The following is a 23,163-nucleotide window of genomic DNA, read 5'->3' on the forward strand; positions in this document are numbered from 1 at the left end:
TTCTTGCCTCTTGATCTCTTTTGCTTTGTGAACCCTCTTTTTCTCCATTTATCCTCTGTCTGCCAGCCCTGCCTATCCTTCTCCTGCCTTGCTATTGGCTGTTCAGTTCTTTATTAGACCATCAGGTGTTTTAGACGGGCACAGTAACACAGCTTCACACAGTTAAACAAATGCAACATTAAAAAAAATGCAGCACATATTGCATCATTAAATGAATGTTCCACGGCATAAACAAATGTAGCACATCTCAAAATAATATTCTATAACAGAGGTGACTCAACAAAAACAAGTATTATTTGAAAATGCCATACTGCTGTGCTGTCTGCCCATTTTCCTGAAAATTTCACAATTTCATTTTTCTTTATAAGGGAATAAAATTCCATTATATACATGTACTATGTTTTCATTATCTACTGATGGGCATCTAGACTGACTCATCCTATTGTGCTTAGAACAACAATAAATGTGGATAGGAAAGTGCCAGTTCTTTGAGTATATGCTCAGGGATGAACCAGTTGGATCATATGGAAGGTCAGCTTTTTATTGTGAGAAATCTTTGTACTGATTTCCATAGTGACCGTACTAGTTTACACCCCCATAAGCAATGATTAAGGTATGTGCCTCCACCCCCCATCTTTGCCAGCATTTCTTGTCTCTTTTGGTGATGATAACTACTCTGACGAGGGTGAGACGGAAACACAAAGCAGTTCTAATTTGCGTTTCTGAAATGGCTAAGGACATTTTAAACAATACTTACTTGTCATTTATGTTTCTTCTTTTGAGAACTGTTTGTTCATTAGCCCACATGTTGATGGGCAGTTTTTGTTTTTCTGTGTTTCATTTTTACGGTTCTTTATATATTCTATATAGTTGCCCTGTCAAAGTTCCCACACCATTCTGGAGGCGGTCTGTCTGCTCTGTTGATTGCTGCCTCGCTGTAAAACTTTTTTGCCGTTTAGTGTTTGTTATGAAATTCTTGGTTGATTATTCTCTTTCCTAATATGGGTGTGTCTCTCTATATCTCTTCTGACTGATTTTGACTTGAGGTCTAGCTTATCGAGTGTAAGGATTGCTATGTCTCTTTATTTATGGTCTGTTTCCTCGCAGTTGATTTCTGCTCTTTGACATGCAGATTTGGGGCGTCTTTACTGGTTAAGTGTGTTTCTCTGAGACAAGCGTATTTCCTGCTTTTTTTTTTTTAATTTCTGTTTTATGCGTGAGTGTTTTACCTCACTGTATATATGTGTACCATGTGTGTATCTGGGCCTGGGCCTGCAAAGAACATTAGAACTGGAGTTACAGATGGTTGTGAACTGTCATGTGGATGCCAGGAACTGAACCTAGGTCTTCTGCAAGCCCAGGGAAGGATCTTAACTGTTGAGCCTGTGCTGCAGCCCTAGTTCTTGGGTTGGTTGGTTTGTGTTTTGTTCTAACTCAGTGAGATAGTCTGTGTCTTTAATAGTGATGTGAGTGCATTTTGCAGTTAAGGTCACTATTGAAAGAGACTGTCTGCTATGGCTTCGTCAGGAGATTGGCTGGATTGATGATGCTGCCTTCCCTCACCCCCTATTTGTTTGGGGTCTTTTCAGGTTTGCTATGTTGCATATCATCGATTCTTTCCCAGCTCTTCTTTCTTTATCTGTTCCTTTCTGAATACACTGCAGAGTGTGTTCTTTCAAATGTTCACTTCGATGCATTCTTTTCTTCTTTCTCCCTTGATAATATTCCCTTAAGAGTTTTCTGCAGTATTGGATTGGTTATCATAAATTGCTGACATTTGGGTTTATCTTTAAATAATCCTTATTTCTTCATCAATCCTGAAAGATAGCTTTGGTGGGTATAGCTATTTTGGTTGGAAGTAATTTACTTTCAGGGTTTCAAATACATAATTCCATGATTTTTCTGGCATTAAACATTGTTGATGGAAGCTCTTAAGTTAATCTGATAGTCCTCTCTCTTTGTGTGAGTTGGCATTTTTCCCTTCACAGATTTTAATTTTTTTAATTTATGTTTTATTTTTCACATTTATGATGTCTCATGAAGAAATTCTTCTTTGGTAATGTTTATTTAAGATTCTAAATGTTGTTTGTGTTTGAATGTCAACCGATTTCTCTAGGTTTGGGAAATTTTCTGTTATAATTTCATTAAGTAATTTGGCTATTCCTCTTGGTTTTTATCTCAGTTCCTTTTACCCAAATGGATTCTAAAGTTTTGATCTTGAATGTATCCTAGGCTTCTCGGAAGTATTGATGATATTCACATTTTGTATATGTCTGACTATATTATTGTCTTGACTTTGTCCTCCATTTCTGAAATTTGTTCTTCTGCATGGTTTCCTCTGTTGGTGATGCTTTCTGGTATAGTTTTTATTCTATTGATGATTTCTTTCATCTACAGAATTTCTGTTTTGTTATTTTTCAGTGTTTCAACTTCCTTGCTAAATTTCTCCTCCTTTTTTGGGGGGGGGGGGTGTTCCTCTTCCATTTTACAATTGCTCCATTCACTTGGGAAATTGTCTTGCTGAGGTTTTGAATAGATTTTCTTTGTTTATATGCTTATTTAGTCATTAATTCTCTTTAAAGGCAGTATTCTGAATTCTTCCTTGGACATCTCAGCTATTTTCTGTGGCTTTGGTTTCCATCTTAGGGGAGTTGGGGTGTTATGGAGATGGTAGATTCTTATTCCATCATCTTTGTGTTTTTGTTGTTTTCTACAAAAATCTGTTGGGATAAGGATGAATGTGTCTTCCAGATTTAACTGTCTGTTTTTCTACCTCTGGCTATTTGTCCTGTTTTCTGTTGGTCTTTCCAGAGCAATGTCTTTGTTAGGAAATTTGCTTCCCCCAGCTATTAAGGGGAGAGGATGAAATGATGCTTCCCACTTCTTCATAGCAGCCCGTGTTTCCCCTAGCTGTAGGAGACCCTTTGTCTCCCTGTGTCCTGTTACGGTTTAGAGCCTGGCATTGGGACACTGGTTGGAGAAGGTGTGGTTTATATATTCTTCAGAGCAAATGGTGTCAGTAGTTAAGTAGAGAAACAAAGAAGGAACAGGAAAGGAGGGAAGAGTGGTCCAGTGTGAGCGAGAAGGGAGGTAGAAAGGCTGGAGGTGGGAGAGGTAGGAAGATAATTATAGATGTGGAAGAGAAGGTCTTCATAGGTGTAGAAAGCTGGAGGGCAGTCATGGAGGTCTATTCTTTTGAGAGAGATTAAAGCACTGTGTCTTAACAATAAATGCACAAAATCGCAAGTAGTTATAAAAAAAGAAAGAAAAACTAAATTACTAAAACTTTAGACAAAAAAGGCTAAACATTTGAAAATACATAGAATGAAAATATACATGCAAACCCACCAGCCAACAAACAAAAAGGGTTGGTAACCTGCCAAACGATATATCAGTTTAATTTTTTTTTTTTTTACCTTAGTGGAATGTTGAGGTTCCTCTTTCGCCAGGGTTGTTATTTGTATTAGTTTTAACAGGACGGGGAGAGATTGCTAACGGTGTCAGCCATTCAGCCAGGTTAAGCCTGCGTGTCATTTGAAATTAGGATTTTGTGTGCTTAAACCCTCTGCAGGAGTTTCCTGGCTTGGACTCCCTGCCCTCTTGGCCACATGCAGACCAACTCCCTGTGAATGAGCGACTGAACTTTCCATAGGCAACACTTGCTGTGGTCCATATTCTCAATGAATGCAAAATCCTGCACATCTGAGAGCCTTCTTGTGCTGGTGGAGAGCTGGATTCTACCTTACTGTGCTCCCTTTCAGCAACCCAGGGATGGTGGGGACGGGGGTGCTTTCTCTGGCTGGCAAGCTAGTGTTCAGTTTTCGCAGCCTTAGTTCTGGGGTCACTACTCATCCGCTTGTTCTGGTGTTTTCAGTAGTAAAGGGTTCCCTCTGAGACCGCAGGAGTAGCACCTGTGTGAGTTCAGTCCCAGAGTTTCATGGCTGAGGTGATGCCTCTTGGGTTCAGGATGGCTGCTGCTACGAAGACGTAGACAGTGTGTCTGGGGTGCTGGTGTGTGACTCTAGCACCTTGGCCTTAGCTGGTTGTCCTGAGGATAGGGGTTCCTTAAAGGAAGAACTTTCTTAGGTGTGGCTTTGTGGCCCATTCGCTATGAGAGATACATCCAAGGTTGCTCCGGAGAGCTCCTAAGCCCGCTGGCAATGTCCCAGGTGGTGGAAGCAATGGGTGCTGAGTTATATCACAGAGGATGGTCACCGACACAAGTGTTTTATCGGTGAGGGTGTTCATGGTGAAGCAGCTTGGCCGGACAGTACAGTGATCCCCGACCCTCTGTTCGGCTCAGTGTAATCCGCTCGCTCATATTTGGTTTCTAACCATCATTTTATCTGCAAATCCTGGTTTTTGATAAAAATTATGTAAATTCATATATACAGAATACTATGATTTGAGGTGCTGCCTGCTTTACTCTGTGTGACGGTGTGTGTGTGGGTTTGTAAGATTTTTATTAGTAGTGTGTGTGTGTGTGTGTGTGTGTGTGTGTGTGTGTGTGTGTGTGTGTGAATGGGTGTGTGCAGGTCAGAGGTCAACTTTACAGGATCTGTTCTCTCCTTCCACCTCTGCAGAGGTCAAACTCAGGTCATTAGGTCTGCATCAGTGGGCTGCAAGCCTGTTCACTCTCTGGACCATCTCTCAAGCCTACAGTTCGGTTTTCTTTTTTTCAAACTTTTTATCCCCAGGACTTGAACTACTACTCTTTGCTATAGTAACTGGTGCTAACAGAAAAGGCAGGCTGTTAGTAGAAGTGCCCCTGTGGAGTCAAGCAGGTATGTAAGTGTGAGGTTTCATGCAGATTCGTCTGTAGGTGCTGGCAACAGCAGTACAGACATACAGATTAGAAAAAAAAGCTGACAAATTCACCAAGGCAGAAGGCAGATTTTTTTGTTTGTTTTCCCAATGGCCCGGGAACAAGAAAGCCTGGGACTGGTTGCTTAATATGTATAGATTTCCTTTAGTGTTGATGGCATTGCTTTGGATGTAGACAAAGGTTTTCCAACATTGCAAGCTAACCGAAAGCCCACTACACTATGCACTTTCTTAATTGTGCCCGTAGTTATTTGTGGTGCTAGGGAATGAACCCAGGAACTTGCTGATGTTGGGCAGACTCACTAACACTGAGCAACACACCCCAATTATGCTCTTTTGATTGCTTAATTTTACATTATAGAGATTTTACTTCAACAAAAGAAATCCAAAAGACTGAGTGGAAACAGGGTAGAGCCGGAAGACCAGTGAAGAGGTTCTTACAATAACCCAGCTGAGGGGCAGAGGTAGTTTGGGCAGCCAGTGGGAGGGATGGTGATTTGGTGGAGTCTAGAGACAACTTAAAACAGAGAAAGAGGTCCCTCTGTATCCTTTCTGAGGCTCAGAGGCCCAAAGTGCTCTGTTCCCTCGGGAGCCCTGGAGGTTACTCTCAGCTCTGGTAGGACTAGCTTTGGGAAACCTGAGCGTTCCCTGTCTTAAGGCCAATGTTGAGGCTGAGGATGGCCACACTGACCAGAGTGCTGTGGGCCACAGACTTTTTGCCTGGGACAGTGCTGGAAGTCACATTATCCCTGATGAAGGATTACAGCCCACTTAAGAGTGGATAACTTGCTAAATCTCTCTATAAACTGTTTTCTTCCCTCCCGTCAATAAACATTGCTTTTTCAAGAGACCTAAAGGCACTTAACAGGTCTTAATTGTTCACAACAGTGACTAAGACCCACTTGGTCAAGCTTTCCCTGACTTAGCAGCTGTCCAAAAAGTGAGAAATTTATGATTTGAGAGCAATTTCATTTTTTCTGCTTGAACCACACAATAATTTGTGGGAATTAGCTACCTGATAAGATAAGGGCTTGGGGTGGGGAGATGTGGCTGGGGGAGGGAGGAGAGGGCATTCAATGCCCTTCAGTGTTCCAAGGAGGGCTGTGGAATTTTTGGAGCTGCTCTAGACACACTGCAGGGACCATTAAAGGATTAGCCAGCCCTGCCAGAGCGGTTATGCGCTGTGAGGTTAGTAAATCATGGGGCCAGGTCATTATCCTGGGAATTAGCTCAAGCTGTATCCGAAGAGACACCAGCTATCAATCGGAGTCACAAGAGAGAGGCCAAAACCCGAGGCTGAACTCGGGTCTCTGCGGGCCCGAGACTTCCAGGTCACAGGCAACAGAGCCTTGTTTTCCTCTTTTTTGGCACTGATACCTCCAGCATCTTAACTGCCCTGTCTTTATCAGCACATTTTTTTGTGGGGGCCAGCCACTGAAAGTTTGTTCCTCTTCACCAAACTGCATTCACTTCGTGCCTGGTTCCCTTACAGGAACAAATTGCCCAAACAAGATGACAAGCATTTGCTGGATAAAAAGAAAATTTTCTTCTCTGGCATTTGTCAACACAGGGGTTGTGATTTTTTTTTCCTTTTCGTTTTCTTTGTGTGTGGTTTTCCTTTTCTATTTGGTAGAGGTAGAAAGGAGGAGTGTTATTTCACTGAAGCATAAAACTATTTTTAAAAAAAACCAACAACTGATACATCTGGCCTATGGAATACAGAGGTTCTTGACAAAGGCAATAAGTGGAAATAAAAAATGCATTTGAATTGCTCGTGTTTCACTCCCAGATGCCCAGGCAAACGGCAGCAAACCTTTCCCCCACGACCTTCTTTGAGACATTTATTAATTATGCTGCCGAGTGAGGCTCCATTTGAGAAATCTATCTGTAAGTCCTCATGGAGTTTGACCACCATCTGAAAGAGCGATTCTGCAGGAAAAGGATTTTGTGTTCCTGGTTTAAGGGCTCCTAGGCCCCTAATGCTCTGTTGCAGGAGGAGTGTTAACAGATGAGGTGGAAGTGTTCAGCTTGACTCAATCAAGTGACCTGCTACCAAGCCAAGGTCCTGAGGGCCTCAGGACCAGCAGCCTGCCTGATAAATGAAATGATGAACAGGCCCGCAGGGAGGGGGAGTTGAATCTGGTGGTTAAGAGTCAGGACCTCCACAGTCCCACAGGCTGAATGAAATCCACTTTTTGTCTATAATTGTGCACAAGTCACTTGATGTCTTGAGCCTCCAATCCCACAGCCATAAATGAGGACAATATTGGTCTTTTCTTTTTAGGGTGGCAGTGTGGTTTGAACTTGAATTGCCCCTCATAGGCTCAGGTATTGAATGGCTGGTCTCTAGCTTGCAGTACTAGTGCGAGTGTGTGCGTGTGCGTGTGTGTGTGCGCGCGCGCGCGCGCGCGCGCATGCTCGCGCACACACGCACGCAGGTACAAATGTGTGTAGATTCATGGTGGAGTCACGTGTTGTTACTCAGGCGCCATTCATCCACTTTTTTTTTTCCAGGCAGGGTCACTAGCCTGGAGCTCACTAGGTAGTCTACACTGTCTGACTAGTCAGCCTATGGGTCTCTGTTCTCCAGGGTGGGGTTAGAGCTTTCACCATTATGTCTGGCTTTTTAGATGGCCTTTGGAGATTGAACTCAGGGTCTCAAGCTCAGATGTCAAGCATCTCACTGAGCCGTCTCTCAAGCCCCTGGGGTACCATTTTGAAGGCTGTGGAATGTTTAGGAGATAGGACCTGACTGACCAAAGTAAATCACTAGAGGTAGGAGTTGGAAGGTTATGCCTTTTCCTAGTTCCAAATTCCCTCTTTTGCTTTCTGATCCTCCAGGATGTGAACAAGCCACTGCATCCTCTTGCCTCCATGAAGTAAGCTATTCTCACTATGCTTCCCCTCCATGATGAACTGAAATCTTTTTGAAAGCAGGAGCTCAATGAACCTTCCTGTCAGAGGGTCACTCCAGTTTGTGGGGGTCAGAAGGAAGAGGGTTGTAAAGCGGTTTGCAGAAGAACCTGGCACAGGGCCAGCACCAAGAGCATACCAGTTGGTTACTGTTATTTTTGTTTTCATGAAAGGAGTATTTCCTTTGCTTTGTCTAGGATAAACCCTGAATTCTGCCTAGGGACAGCTTCCTGTTTATTGGTGGACTGTGTTTTGTTATGTCACTTACCTGCTCTTGTCCAGGATGGGAATGAGCATGGGACTATGGGACTTGGGCTCAGAAGATCTAATTTCAAGTATCTTCTCCTCCATGATGCACGGAGTGGGCCTGGAGAAATTTCCTTGTCTTCTTTAACTGCCAAGTGGAGACATTCGTCAGGACCTTACTAATGCATCAGGAAGATCAAATGAGATGAGTGGTTCATGACGAGAGAGGCTGTCCCTAGTAGACTGAGAAGGACTCCATGAACTCATACTGGCTTGGATTCCAAGAAACTCATCATAAGTTTGAAAAACCGTAAGTTGAAAAGACATTTAATATACCAAATCTTCCAAACATTGCAGCTTCTCTATACACAGTACAATGCAGGAATGTTTCCATTCATGATCACGTGACTACCTAGAGCCCAGATTCACCAGAAAGGATCACACTTCATGTTGCTAGCCTTGGAAAAGATTCAAACTCAAAATGTGGTTTCTACAGAGCAGGTATTGCTTTTGTGGGATCATTAAGCCAAACTCCCACAAGTCTAAGGCTTTCTGTGTAAGGTAATGAGAGCCATAGCTTGTAACAATGAAGTCACATGGACTGTTGATGTCATGAATTGTTCCATACCACCTGACAGACTTGGACCCAAGGAGGAACTAGGAACAAAAGATGGGAAAGATAAGAATGTTCTTAACCCATCAATGCCTTTCACTTTCTAATGATGAGAGAAATGTATAACCCCCCACTCACAGACATCAGCTAGATTTCTGCAGATTATCCTTGTAAGACAGCAGATCTTTTCATATCATTGAAATCTCACTAATAGTAGTAAACACCATTGCTTCCTTCTGTCTCTCTTAGAATAGCAATTTTGAAGAGTAAGGATTAATCTACAAACACTTGGATCTCAAGAGGATGGACCAAGTTTACAGTGGATGGATGGTCCCCCAAATCTAGAGGGAAACAGAGCAGTGGCTGGCCCAGGCCTGGTCTCAGCTCATCTCAAACTTTCAGACATCCTTGTTAAATTGCTAATGTGAGATATTAGTCGAATGAGGTCTTTTATGAAATTACTTTTAAATGCTAAGTACCTTGAACATAGCAACTCACCATAGCTCAATAACCTGGTCAGTAGATCTCATTGTCCCTCTCTCTGCTCTGTAAATTTTATAGCAGCTTTGGATCAGAAGGAAAAGTAAGGAAGCTGGCAAAGACAATCCAGGATGTAACTCAGAAGAGAAATAGTTTGTTTTTCTTTCCTATCACAGTTGAGCTATTACATAATGTACTATGTAATGTGTTAAGTTGTATTTCCCCCCCCAAAACCTATCTCTAAGGCAATAAGTGATTTCCAAATGCAAAGTGCTTTATTTAGTACCCTTCCAAGGTTCTCTCAACACCTCAGCAGGGAGCAGCTTTGGGTCAGAAAGGAGATCATAGTTTGATAGATTATATACCCAATTTATCTTCCTTCTGTGAGGATTCATGTGTGTATGAACAGAAATACCCAAACATACTTCCCCATGATATAGACCCAAGTGTGGGACAATCAAGTCTGTGTTTGTTATTACTATTTTCTGTTTCAACTCGATTTCTTTATGAAAAGGAGTTGATCTGGGCTGGTACTGTTACTAGTCTGCAAGCAGATTTTGGTTACAGTGATTCCTGTGGTTGAACTCGCCAGTATGGATTCCAATTTGACACAAAGATCAGAGGAGACCACCTGATATGGACAATTTGGTCTCTTCTCATTGTAGACAAACTCTATCAGAAATATATTTCCAGATTATTTCTGGTCTACCCAGATAATCTCCTGTAAATTCAGCAGCCTTATATCTACTGAGTCCCTAGCTGTATCTCCCATGTGACATTTTTCTGCCCTTTCTTTTCTATATCCTCCTTAAAGTAACTGGTTTCCATCAAAAACAAGTGCCCAGAAATGTCAAATACATCCTCTGATTCAGATGGTGTCATTATTTGTAACTTTTTTTTGTTTTTTTTTTTTTGTTTTTCGAGACAGGGTTTCTCCATGTAGTTTTGGTGCCTGTCCTGAAGCTCGCACAGTAGACCAGGCTGGCCTTGAACTCACAGAGATCCACCTGGCTCTGCCTCCCGAGTGCTGGCATTAAAGGCATGCACCAACACCACCCAGCTATTTGTAGCTTTTAAAGGTTTAATTTCTTCCTTCCTTTCTTCCTTCCTTCCTTTCTTTTCTTCTCTCTTTTTTTTTTGCTTGTTTGTTTGTTTGTTTTTTGAGACAAAGTTTTTCTGTGTAACAGCCCAGGCTGTGCTGGAACTGGATTTGTAGACCAGGCTGGCCTTGAATTCAGAGAGATCTGCCTGCCTCTGCCTCCCAAGTGCTGAGATTAAAGGTGTGCACCACCATGCCCAGCAAGGTTTAATTTCTTAAGAAAATCATTGTTACAAAAATAACGAGTTTGCTAGGTAAAATAATTCTAGAACTGGCAAGATGGCTCAGTGGTTAAGAGTGTCTGCTGCTCTTACAGAGGACCCTGGTTCAGTTCCTAGCATCCACATGATGGTTCACAACTGCCTGGAACTGCAGTTTTAAGGCGTCCAATGTTCTCTTCTGGCCTTGCCTGGCTCCTGCACACATGTGGTACACTTACACTCATTCAGGCACACACATATATACATTAAAAAAACCCACAAGTCTTTTAAAATGTATAAAATATTGAAACACAGTAAAAATAAGAAGAAAGGTATGCACTGAACTTACCCTTTCAGATTGCAAATGTTCGTTTCTATGTAACATTTCAAAGCCAAGAAAAATCGTGCTCTACAGACTGTCTGCTTTTTTTTAAAACTTAAAGTACCTAGGATAAAATTCCACAAATATAAATTTTAAAACAGGAAACTGGGGTCCAAGGATCCCTAGGGGGACCCATGGATGGACTTCGGGAGTTCATGGACCCTGGAATTTTATGTGACTACACATGTGAGCCTTTTCTAAGGTTCATTGCATTCATCAGGGCTCAGAGGACTCCATCACCTCCAAAGCACATAAGCAAAATTCCCCCAACTTTGTGTGCAAGACTTTGGGGGCTGACAGCTCTGAAATCACAGCCCAAACCTTCAGACAACCTTGTTGGATTGCTATGGTGATATATTAGTCTAATGATGGCGTCTATGAAGTTGCCTCTAAACACTAAGAACCTCCGAGCGTAGAAACTCACCCCAACTCAGTGATTTGTTCAGTAGACCACATTGGGCCTCTCTTGGCTCTGTAAATTTTGCAGCAGCTTTGGGCCAAAAGCAGTAAAATCTGACCTGGAGAAATCTTTAGAGCAACAGCCTTGCTGGCTATTTCTAGGCTCTCTGGGCCACGAGGCTGTGTGAGCTTCCATTCAAAGCAAATGGGAAGTGGGAAAAAGGGAGAAAAGAGTAAGGGATTGTCCTTAGCTAAGTGACCACTGCAGAAGAGTGATTAGAACCCTCAAAAAAAATCTGTGCATTTGTGTGTGAGCATGGAACACATGTAGAGGTCAGAGGACAGTCTTGGGTGACAGTCCTCACCTTCCGCCTTGTTTGAGGCAGGTTCTTTTGTCATTCACTGGCGTTGTGTCTGTCAGGCTATCTGTCATGTGAGCATCAATGGGTTCTCCCGTCTCCACCTCCCATTTCCCCATGGGAATGTTGTGACTACAGGTGCATGCCACTGGGCCAACTCGGGGTTCTGGGGATTCAAATTCAGGTCCTCACATTTGTGCAGCAAGTACTTTACCCCCAGACCTGCTACTCAAATGTAAAATCTCAGGTTTGGGTTATTTGTTCCCTCTCTCCAAAGCCGAGTTTGATGATCTTTCCAAGCCATCCCAGCACTCTCCTCTCCATCTTCATCACCACTAGACATGATCCTGCTAAGTCTGGTATCTCCGTTCACTGTGGTCCTCACTTCTCACAATGTTGAAATCCATCACTGGTTTTTGGCTGTTGCCTGAGAGGTGAGCGGCTAAAAACAAGTCATTAGAGTTGTTAACAGAATACATGGATGCTGCCATGAACAACTGGGACCTAGGGTTGGACTTTCTCCATGCTTCCTGGTTTCTGAAAGCCGTCACTTAACCACAAGTCCAAAGGCGAGAAGAGATGGAAAGATTCCTGCTTGGAAGTTGCAAGTCAAGCCTGCAGCATCTCAGCCCTTAGCCAGCGTTAAGAGAATAACAATGACAAACATTTTCTCCGTGCCCTGATTACAGAATGACAAGGCTGCCTTTTAATTTTTAATCTCACCCTGCATTTTAAGATGACAAAATGCATCAGCATGGGCTACGCCGTGATTTTAGCCTCTGACAGAGTGGAAGAAATTGAGAGGAGACAGGAAACAGCTGCTGTGCTGTTCCTTGGTCTGCTGACCCTGCTCCTACCCCAAACAAGCAGCAGTCTGTCCTCTTGGCCCGTCCCGAAGCCTGAAGCTAGGTAAAGAGCCAAGGCTCTGGAGGGAGAAGGACCCCCACCCTCGCCCCATCCCCTCCTGAGCACAGCCATGTTGTTTCTTGGACTCATAAATCCTGAGCTAGTATTTGATCCCACAAAGTAAGATTGTGGTTATCTGAGTGGATGGCCCTGTCATGGGGCCCGTAGACAAACCGCAGCCAGGCTGGGCTAGGCTGGATCATTAGTCACTGGGACAGAAGTTCTACACCGGGTCAACCCAAGGACCAGTGTTACTCTGGCCTCAGACAGGGCCCCAGGAGGACAGCTCATTATTGTCTTCAGGAACTCAAAGTCAAGCCTTCTCATTCTTCTGGGAGGTGGTGGTGGGGGAGGTCGGTGAATAAATAAATCTCTTGAATCTGCCTGCAGTGTTGCTCAAACTCCTGTGCACATAGAATTATTCTAGAAGATGTGTGATAAATGCAGATTATCAACCCCATCGCCAGAGATCCTCATTCCTGGATCTTGTTCCAAGCTGACCCTTCCACAGTCTGAAAACTGTCTGTACCATCTCCCAACACTGATTTCCTGTTGTCTAGCCGATTTCTGCTCTCAGTTCCAACTCCATCCACCACCCAGACCCTTTGTAGGAGGCTGGAGGCAGGGAGAAAAGAGGTTTTTAGAATCCGGGCATAATTCAGTGTCTACATTCCTGCTTTAGGGGACAGAAGACAACATGTACCAGGCAGAGAGGGCAGAGCCCAGAATCCTTGGGCCTGCCACGAAGAAACAGGTCAGTTCCATCTGGTGACTTATAAACAGCAACAATGGCTGCCATTAACTGAGCATTCCTGTGAGGTATTATGATGATAGTTTCTTGTAAGATGTCAAAGGCAATGGTCCTTCGTGAGATTTTTCAGACGAGGTGGTAAGAAGCTAATGACTGGAGAGTGGGTGACAGTGAGTCTGTACTCACTGTCAGCAGAGCGACTCTGGGTACTGTACTCCAAAGCCTTGTCTTGGGCTGGCCTGATGACTTAGACAGTAAAGAACTTGCTCTGTAAGCATGAGGATCTGAGGTGGATGGATTCCCGGAACTCACATGAAAACAGAGCAGTGTGAACTGCTGAGGAGGATCCCTGGGGATTGCTAGCCAGCTAGGCTTTCCTGTTTGGTGAGTTCTAGGCCACCAGAGATCTAATGTTAAAAAACAAAGTGAGGCTGGGTGTACTGACGCTTTTAAAACCCAGCACTGGGGAGACAGAGGCAGGCAGATCTTCATGAGTTTAAGGCTAGCCTGGTCAACTGTTCCAGGCCAGTCAGAATACAAAGTGAAATTTTGTTTCAAAAACAAAACAACAAAAAACGAGGTAGATGACTCCTGAGGAATGATGTCTGAGGTTGACCTTTGGTCTTCACATATATGTGTGCATACACACGTGCAACTCATGCACCTGAACACACACACACACACACACACACACACACACACACACACACACACGTGCACACACTGAAAAACAACAATAAATAAAATATTCTGCCTCCCTTACCGATGCCCAGCACTAATGTTGTCTGCGATGGATTCTAATTATGTCACCTTTTCAAAGAGTGGCGCTCACTTCTCTCCTGAGGAGACTAAAGTTAGTGACTTCCTCCTGATGAAGAGAACACGGCAGAGGTGATAGCATGCTAATTCTAGGATTCTGTGTAAAAGTCACTACAGTGGGCTGGCCAGTGGTGGCACACACCTTTAATCCCAGCACTCTGGAGGCAGAGGCAGGTGGATCTCTGAGTTCAAGACCAGCCTGGTCTACAGAGTGAGTTCCAGGACATCCAGGGCTGTTACACAGAGAAACCCTGTCTCGAAAAATCAAGAAAAAAAAAAAAGAAAGAAAGAAAAAGAAAGGAAGGAAGAAAGAAAGAAAGAAACAAAAGAAAACCTGGACCAGCATGTGGTCCAGAAAACCTGGACCAGCAAATGTCTCAAAGACCACACAAAATAATAAACATGTATTGTTTCATACTGCTGAGTTTGGGGGTGATTTGCCAGGCAGTGATAGATGGCAAACATGGCTGTGTCTGGGAGCTTAGAATTACAGACCTCAAGCCTCATCTGCATGCATGGGTCAGCACTGGATCAAGCTCTCAAGATGGCTTCATTGTGTGTATGTCTCTTAAAGGATTGCTATAAACCACTCTGTTAACAGTCAAGTATAGAGACATAAACATGTGCATCTCCTGGGTAGAGCCTTTTAAGCTAGCTTCTCCATGTCTCCCCTCCTTCTCACTCTACAAAATAATCCTGTAGCCTCTGCCTAGGATCTCCTTGCTGGCTACCATGTTGTTTGAGCATCCTGTCCTCCATCCAGGGTCTCCTTGCATGAACATCACAGCAATGGTTTACTAGAAACAGTCAAGGGAGTGATTCAAAAGAGAAGCCTGGGAGAGCCTGGAATGCTGTGCACAAACTGGAACCATTATCCAAGGGATAGAATGCCATAACATGAAAGGGGACTTTGACTAGTTTCCCTGATATGGGGACCACCTGCTCCCAGGAGTCTTACTCCATGGGGAGCCTTTGAAGGCCTAGAACACATGCTGAAGAAGAGAGGAAAAAGAGGGAAGAGGGGGTGTTTGGACTTCAAGTTATCTCAGGGGTCATTACGAGAATCCATATGGAGGTGATCATTTCTTTTTCGTGTCATGATTTACAGTGTTCTAGATCTGGGAGCACAGGTCCTCTGAGTGGACTGAAACTGGCCAATTCCTGCCTCAGCCAGAAAGCACCCTCCCTGGCAATAGGATCAGGGTGAAACTTTTGCTGTTACTCACTACCTAGGCCCTGGGATGCCTGGTACTAGGGTCTGTTCCTAGCTCAGACATCCTCTTCCTTGGCCGGTTCTCTCTAGCCACATCCTAGTGTCCTGGAGGTGATTGGGGAACACCACAGGGTAGTGAGCATGTGGGTAGCAGGAAGCTCCAGCCAATTTATATATATATTGATTTTTCGAGTCAGGGTTTCTCTGTATAGTTTTGGTGCCTGTCCTGGATCTCACTCTGTAGACCAGCCAGGCCTTGAACTCACAGAGCTCCGCCTTCTGAGTGCTAGGATTAAAGGTGTGCACCACACCGCCTGGCTCCAGCCAACATTTTAAAGTTCTATTTCTGATCAATCTCCATTGTGTGTGTGGAGACTTTTTTTGTGTGTGTGCAGCCAAATGCAACTATTCTGCTTTGCAAAATATAGCATGGACTTTACACCTAGACCTTTGAGCACACTGCTGATCTGCCTGTACTCTCCTCCCTTGGTGGAAGGCTGGCTTCTGTTCATCCTGTCTTTCTGGCCCAGGCATCACCTCCTCTGGGAAGCCACCCTAGATACCCACAGACTAGCACCCTGTGCACTCTTCTCTCATTCTACCATCAGTAAGTCCCAGTTTGTTTCTCTTCCCCTCCAGACTACAGACACCGCTGAGTGGGGACCCCCTCATTCATTGTTCCATTTGTTGGAGAGTCTGAATGAATGGGTAAATAAATGAATGGGTGGTTTCTGAACCTGGAACAGCACCCAGTCCTGGGGTACGTCCAGTGTGTGTCTATGGAGTAGAGCAGTGTCTGGTGCTTATTTCCCTGAAGAGAGGCTAAAGGTGATCAAGTCCTTGAAAGACGAGGGAAACTTGAGGGCGGAAGACCCTTGAGTGTTTCTCAATACCCCGAGAACCTACTATGTGTGTCCCCTGCCGCTCCCTCTTACACCGGCCCCGCACGCACCCACTGGCACGGGCTCCCTGCTTCTCTCACTTGATAAATAGGACTGAACTTTCTGGCCTGAGAGGTACTGCCTTGTTGATTCTAAAGCTGGTAACAGTGACCCCGGCCCAGAAACATTTCCTGGGATCAAATAGCCAGCTCCTCTCGTCACTCATCAATCTGTAACCGGCCAAATGTCCACTTACTCTACGACTTACTACCTGAACCCTAACCCGAAGGCCCCCAGGCCAGGGGATGCCCGAGTTATTTACTATCATCCTCATTTCCCAAGGCTGTAATTTAGAATGGCTTGCTGTTTGAGGCAAAACAAAGCAGTATTTTGGTTCACCAAGGGTTTGGAGTAGCGCCGCTTTCATGAAATAAAAATAATAATCTCTTATTAAAACTGCTTTTTACGTTCATTTCTTACCCAGTGGACATAAAAAACATCTAGATAACCATGAATATCTCTAGTCTTACAAACACAGCCTCAAAAAAATTGAATAACTGAGTCTGTATTGTCCTCAAGCAGGGAATGCAGTGTTCCTATGGATATTAGTAAATATAACAATAGTGAAATTTATTATCATCAATGGTTTCTGTCAGTCGTTATTGATTACCAATTATCAAGTTAACATGAAATATAAATTAACATTTCATTTCTGAGTGTTTAAGTTCAGTCTTTCATTAGTGTCTTCACAATGTTTCATTTGTGTGTTAGGTACTGGAGTTTAGTCCTTTATGAAGACAATTTGATTAAAAATTGTCACAACAGGGGTGGAGGTATGGCTCAGGGATGGAGCACTTGCCTGGCACGCAAGGCCTTGGGTTCTGTCCTCAGCACCAAAACAAACAAGCAAGCAAACAAACCATCACACCAATTTTGTATGTTGTGTGTCATGGTCATGAGCTGCTTAGTGACTGGATTCATTTTGAGAACTAGGTCTTTAGTCAGCTTTGACATACAGTAAGAGTGATGGATCCAAGCCTATGTGGTACAGTCTGCTGTATTCCTAGGTGTTGTAGTATGCACTGTCATACATGTCATCCACCACATGTTATGTGGCACAGTTGTACTAGCGTGCTCAGTGGATGAGTGCAGATGTTGAATTTTAGAGACGTGAAATGACATGGCCAGGGTTGTAAAGCAGGTGCATGGTAGAGTCTTCCACATATTCTTGATCGACATGCCTGCTAATCGAACATTCTTACTTGCTAATCTCTGAAGGCTAGGACCACAGCCATGAGCCACTGCGGTGTTCTCACTGCCTCCCTCTGTTCTAGCTTGCAACAGAGTGAGTCTCAACCTAATGCTCTTTCTTGTTCTCTGTTCTGCCTCGAACATGAAGAAAAGACACTGTAAGTTATACAGCAGAACCTATTTCCCAGTCTTTCCCAAGGCTTCTCATCTCCCCGAGCCTCGGTTTTCTGTAGTACCTTTGCAATCACAGCGTCCCTTTATCACGTAGGAAATACAAGTGAAGGGCATGGTGAGCCTCAGACCCTCTACATAACCCTTTGAGAAAGACATGGTTTCCTCTGGTTTTAAGAGGGCCAGATGGGATGAGAAGATTGGTGCAATTTGTCTAGGGAATATAATGTGAGTTTCAGTGCTGAGTTTGGAATTTGCATCCAATACTGACGTCAGTCGCCATGATGGTTTCCTTTCTGCTTTACACAGCTGTGATGTGACATAAGAAATACACCATTCATACATTTCATACATTCAATCCATTCATGCCACAGAGTTGTACATCCGTCACCACAATCAAATTTAGAGACACCCATTGGCCAAATAAAGAAATCCTGAATACCTTACCATGTCTAACTCACCACCCTCCTCAGCCCCAAGTCCATCAGGTAAGCTACCTTCTGTTTCTATAGATGTGAATATTCTGGGCTATTCACGTGCATGGAATCATACAACATACAGTTTTTGTTATTGGCTTTTTATGTTTTGTTCTTGAAAAAGATCTTTTTTGGAGGGGGAAAGGGTCTCATGTAGCCCAGTCGGCTTTGAATTTGGTTGATAGTAGAGGACAATTTAGAATTTCTGATCCTTCCTCCTCTATCTCCTGAGTGCTGGGATTACAGGCATGCGCACACAGATTCAGGTGGTACTGAAGATTGAAAGGGGGGCTTGGTATAGGCTGGGGAAGCACTGTACCAACCCAGCCACATCCCCAGACTCAAGACTGGCTTCTTTCACTTACACAAGGACTCCAGAGGCGAACCATGTGAAGCGTGTGCCAGCACTTCATTCCTTCCCCTTTCCCAACTCATGCCACACCTTCAATGGTACGTTGTATGTATTTGTGCATCTGTTGACAGACCTCTGGATTACTTGTGATGTCACTTCTCGTACACGATTGACCTCAAAGGGGAGCTCTGAGAGCACACAGAAATCAGTCAAGAAAGCGTCTCCAGGCTGTAAAGCACTCTACAAGTAGGAGGTAGCAGTTTTTATTGAGCTGATGGCTGCAACTGGGGCTAGTTGGTTTGTGTTTATTTACTTGTTTCCAACGAGGACGGCACATCCCGGAGCGGTAGCTGCAAATGTAACACTGGATAAGCTGTGTGTCTCCTTATCTCCCAGTGCCTGCCAGCCTGTGATAGAAGTTTCTATTCCGACCTTTATTTCATTTCACTTTATTATTATTATTTTTTTTGCTGTAAAACAAATGATAACAAGTGACTCTTTAAGGGAATGTTTTTATTCAGAGTGATTCAAAAGTCTGGCATTTGGCTTTTATGGAAAACAGGCCTGTCTTCTACCACTAAACTAGGAAATTGTTGACTGGAAATAATCTTACTAAACCAATTAAAAAACTCTTCATGGAGCTTTCTGCTCAGCAGCCCAGCAATTCATATATCTTTTGGATAGCAACTGAGGTTAATCCTGCATGTTACTAAGGCGCCCACTGTGTCTATTTGGTAAACACACATAGACGAATTCGAGAAGAAAGCCAGGGCAGCTCGTGAACTCGCATCCTCTCTTCTGTCTTACCCTGAGATGAAATGAACCAGAAGTGGGAGATTATGTTCTTTGCCCCTCTTAATGTAGCTCAGTAGGAACCGTGTCAAGGAAGGCCCTCTGAAGAGCCACGTGTCACACGGACATCTCTCATCCAGGATGAGCTGCGGGTCATGTTCTTCTGAAGCCAGCCCAAAGGCAGTGCAAAAACATCTCTGTAAAATCCTGCTGGATTTTTAGCAAAAGGCAGCTCCCACCTTTTGCCAGGGCCTTTACACAGTTCAGCAGGTTTCCAAGAGTCAGTTTACCTCCCATGGGACACGGAGACAGTCACACCGTGACAGCATGAGAAGCCTGGAAGAAAGGACTCCAGGGGGAGGCTGCTGAGCAGAAAGGGGGATTGCATTAGGACAAGCAAGCAGAAAAGCTAAGAAGAGCAGAAAATATTAATTGCTAATGTTTTTCACCCTCTTACTGCACACTGCAAACACGTTATCACTCTATACATACTTTGTCACACTAGTTTAAGCTAGGTTTCTACTTTGAAACTTTCCTTTAAAATCGGTTTTATTTCCCTAAGCCACACCCTGTTAGTGTTAAGCCAAGTTCTTAACCTCTGTGCTAGACCACATCTCATAATCAAATGGAAACCACTCTACCCAGGATGACCTATAACTGAAAGCAGGTCTGATTTTTCAAAAGGAAAATAAAGGTTCATTTTCTCTTCATGTGTTAGATAATTGAGCTCTGAAATATGAGTGTTGACTGTGAAAGGGTCAGAACGTTACATTTTTGTAACATTCTGTAATGTCCTTGGGATGAGCATGTTTCTTACTAGGGCCTTGGAGAGGCTGAAGGCGAGTGACTTCTGTCTTCCACATCCCACCCTTACCCAACAGTCACAGCTAGTACTCCTTTATCCCTTTACAATGGCTCCCTCATGTTACAATTGAATGGCCCTGTGTCCTCGATCTGATGTGGGTTGACTTAGAAGTTATGGAGGGAAGAGTTTCTCACACTGGGAAAATGTCTACGGACATTATCTAGTCTAACTCCCTGTACTGGCTGGTTTTGTGTGTTAACCTGACACAAGCTAGAGTCATCAGAGAGGAAGGAGCCTCAGTGAGGAAATGCCTCCATGAGATCCAGCTTTAAGGAGTTTTCTCAGTTAGTGATCGATGGGGGAGGGCCCAGCCCATGGTGGGTGGTGCGGTCCCTGGGCTGGCAGTCCTGGGTTCAACAAGAAAGCAGGCTGAGCAAGCCAGGGGAAGAAAACCAGTAAACAGCTCCCCTCCATGGTCTCTGCATCAGCTCCTGCCTTCAGGTTCCAGCCCTGCCTGTGTTCCTGTTCTGACTTCCTACAATGATGGACTATGATCTGGAAGTGTAAGCCAAAGAAACCCTTTCCTCCCAACTTGCTTTTTGGTCATGGTGTTTCATCGCAGCAATAGAAACCCTGACTATGACAAAATTGGTACCAGCGTAGAGGGGTATTGCTGTGACAGACCTGACCATGTTTTGTGGAGGATTGTGGAAGGACTTTGGAATTTTGGGCTAGAAAAGCCATTGAGTGTTAAAAGCTCTGGAATATTCTGTGGGAGCTTGAAAGATGAGAATGTGGAGAGCAGTGCAGAGGATGGAGGCCTGACTTGGAAAGTTTCAGAGGGAAGATTCAAGACTCTATCAGGGCCATTTGTTATTTTAAATTAAGATTCTGTGGTTCTGGTTAGTTGGGGCTGAAGCATCAGCTGTGACTATCAAGATATCAGAACTACTAAAGTGAAACCTTTAGGCTACTGGGACAATTAATGCTGGTCAGCTGGAGCTAAGAAATTAGCAGTGATTAAGAAGAGACCAGCATCACTGAGGTGGTTTTTTTGAGAGTACAGGGGAACTGTGTTCCAGAGGCAGTTATGGCTGTACCTCACGTTGACAGCAGGACTTGGTAGTGTGTAAGTGTCACCCAGCTGGTACTGGTTTTGAAGGCATGAAGGGGTCATGGAGAGCAGCTGAGGCTTGCCACTGTGAGAGGCCAGGAGAGGCCATTGATGAAGGTGCAGCCTCAGTAGCAGTTGAAGGCCCAGGACTGAGGGGTCATGCAAAGAAGTTGAGGCTTGGCACCATGAAGAGGGTCTATTGGTGAAAGTGTAGCCCAGTTGCCCCAAGAGAGCCCAGCATTTTGGAGATGCCAGTACCATGGGAAGATCACTGAGAACAGTAGCAGCAGTGGAGTGGAACCAGCTGGAGCTTAGAAGACAAGCTGTGTGTGTTGCAGAGGGCAGAGCTGAAGACGTGACCCCAGTCCTTTGGGGGAGCCCAGAAGATAGTGATTGAATCCCAGATAATTGGAGTTATTTATACTGTTGGAGTTTGCTTTTGCTTGGTTCAGATTGTGATGGTGCCCTGGTTTTTCCCTCTTGAAGAAGGTATTTAATTTAATTTTGATTTTTAAAGGACCCCACAGATGAAAGAGTTGAACTTTTCAAAGAGATTAGATATTTTTAAAAAAGACTGAAAACGTAATGTGTTTGAATTTTTAAAGATCGTGGAACTTTTAAAATTATGATTTTAATGTGAGGTCTTGGGTATGAATAAGAAAGGAAGGGTTTAGCCTAACAGTGGTGGATTTGTGTGTTAAGTTGGCAAGGGGTCAGTTGTGCTCAGAGAGGTGGGAGCCCCAGTTGAGGAAATGCCTCCATGAGATCCAGCTGTAGGGCATTTTCTCAGTTAGAGATCAATGGGGTAGTCCAGCCCACTGTAGATGGTGCCATCCTTGGGCTGCTGGTCGTGGGTTCTATAAGAAAGCTGTGGGAAGCAAGCCAGTGAGCAGCTTCCCTCCATGGCCTCTGCAACAGATCCTGCTTCCAGGTTCCAGCCCTGCCTGTGTTCCTGTTCTGACTTCCTCCAATAATGGCCTATGATCTGAAGTGTAAGATCAGAAGTGTAAGCCAAAGAAACCCTTTGCTCCCCAAGTTGCTGTTTGGTCAAGGTGTTTCATTGCAGCAGTAGAAAAGACACTCCCAATGTGCAGACGAGGGAAACAGCCCCTGCGAAGTGATCACCCCAGCTCATAGAACTTGGCTTCCTGGGTGTGGCAGTTCTGTTAGTTGAGGACCCATGAAGGAAGTCAACGGAGTCTTCCAAAGCCAAGGGTGACAGTCATTCAATGGCAGGCATGTAATAGCCTTGCTGTCTTTACTATCTTGTTATGTTTCCATTCACGGGAGACTTCCAACTTACAGTATGGATTCAAAGTTTCCTCCTTAAACACATCTATATTTATTTCTAAAATGTAGATCTGAGCTATTGAGAAAACAATAGTACAGATGATTCAAAAGAGTGATAGAAATCTTGATCGTGGTCAACAAAGAGCTAAAAGCAGGAGACACAGCTATGAACCATTTGCATGCCAGAGAGTGGGAAGACCTCAAATCATACCGCCACACCCTTCTCTACCCTAAGAAGGGTCACCTTGAGGTAAACGTCTTCTTATGTCCCATAGTTCCCCCACTGCTACATTGCTCTGTTTTCTCTGGGGCATGCCCTTTTCTCTGTCCTTGTCACTCTCATAGTGAGTGACCTCTGAGTTTTCCTCTCTTTGCCCCATGGATTCTGACACTAAAGGAAGGTTCCAGATAACTCTTGGGGAATTCCTTCATCCTTCATTCAGGATGATGATTCATCCTGACCTCAGTGACCAGACGTGGGTGAGTGAAAAATGCTTCATGGTTCAATGGGCGAGGCTGGCATGGAGGCTTCTGGCATTGCATCTTGGGAGCCTACTGGGTTCATGCCTGCAACAAGTCCTACCTCTCCCTTACTCTCAGCATCCCCGTTATTACGATAGTAGTCCCACCAGCCCCAAAACCTAGTTCAACTTCTCTGTTTTCTACAGATTCACTTATCTCCTCTCAGCCTTCAGGGAAGATGGGCTGAAGAAAGCAGGCGGGGGTGGGGTGGGGGGAATGGAAGCTGCCTGGGAAGTGGGAGTTTCCTGGTTTGAGAAAAGAAAGAGATGTGTGCAGACAATGGATCCCAACCTCACAGGACGGCT

Source organism: Peromyscus californicus, unplaced genomic scaffold, assembly GCF_007827085.1.
Source record: "Peromyscus californicus insignis strain IS unplaced genomic scaffold, ASM782708v3 Scaffold_7__1_contigs__length_154581171, whole genome shotgun sequence".
NCBI classification, from domain to species: domain Eukaryota; kingdom Metazoa; phylum Chordata; class Mammalia; order Rodentia; family Cricetidae; genus Peromyscus; species Peromyscus californicus.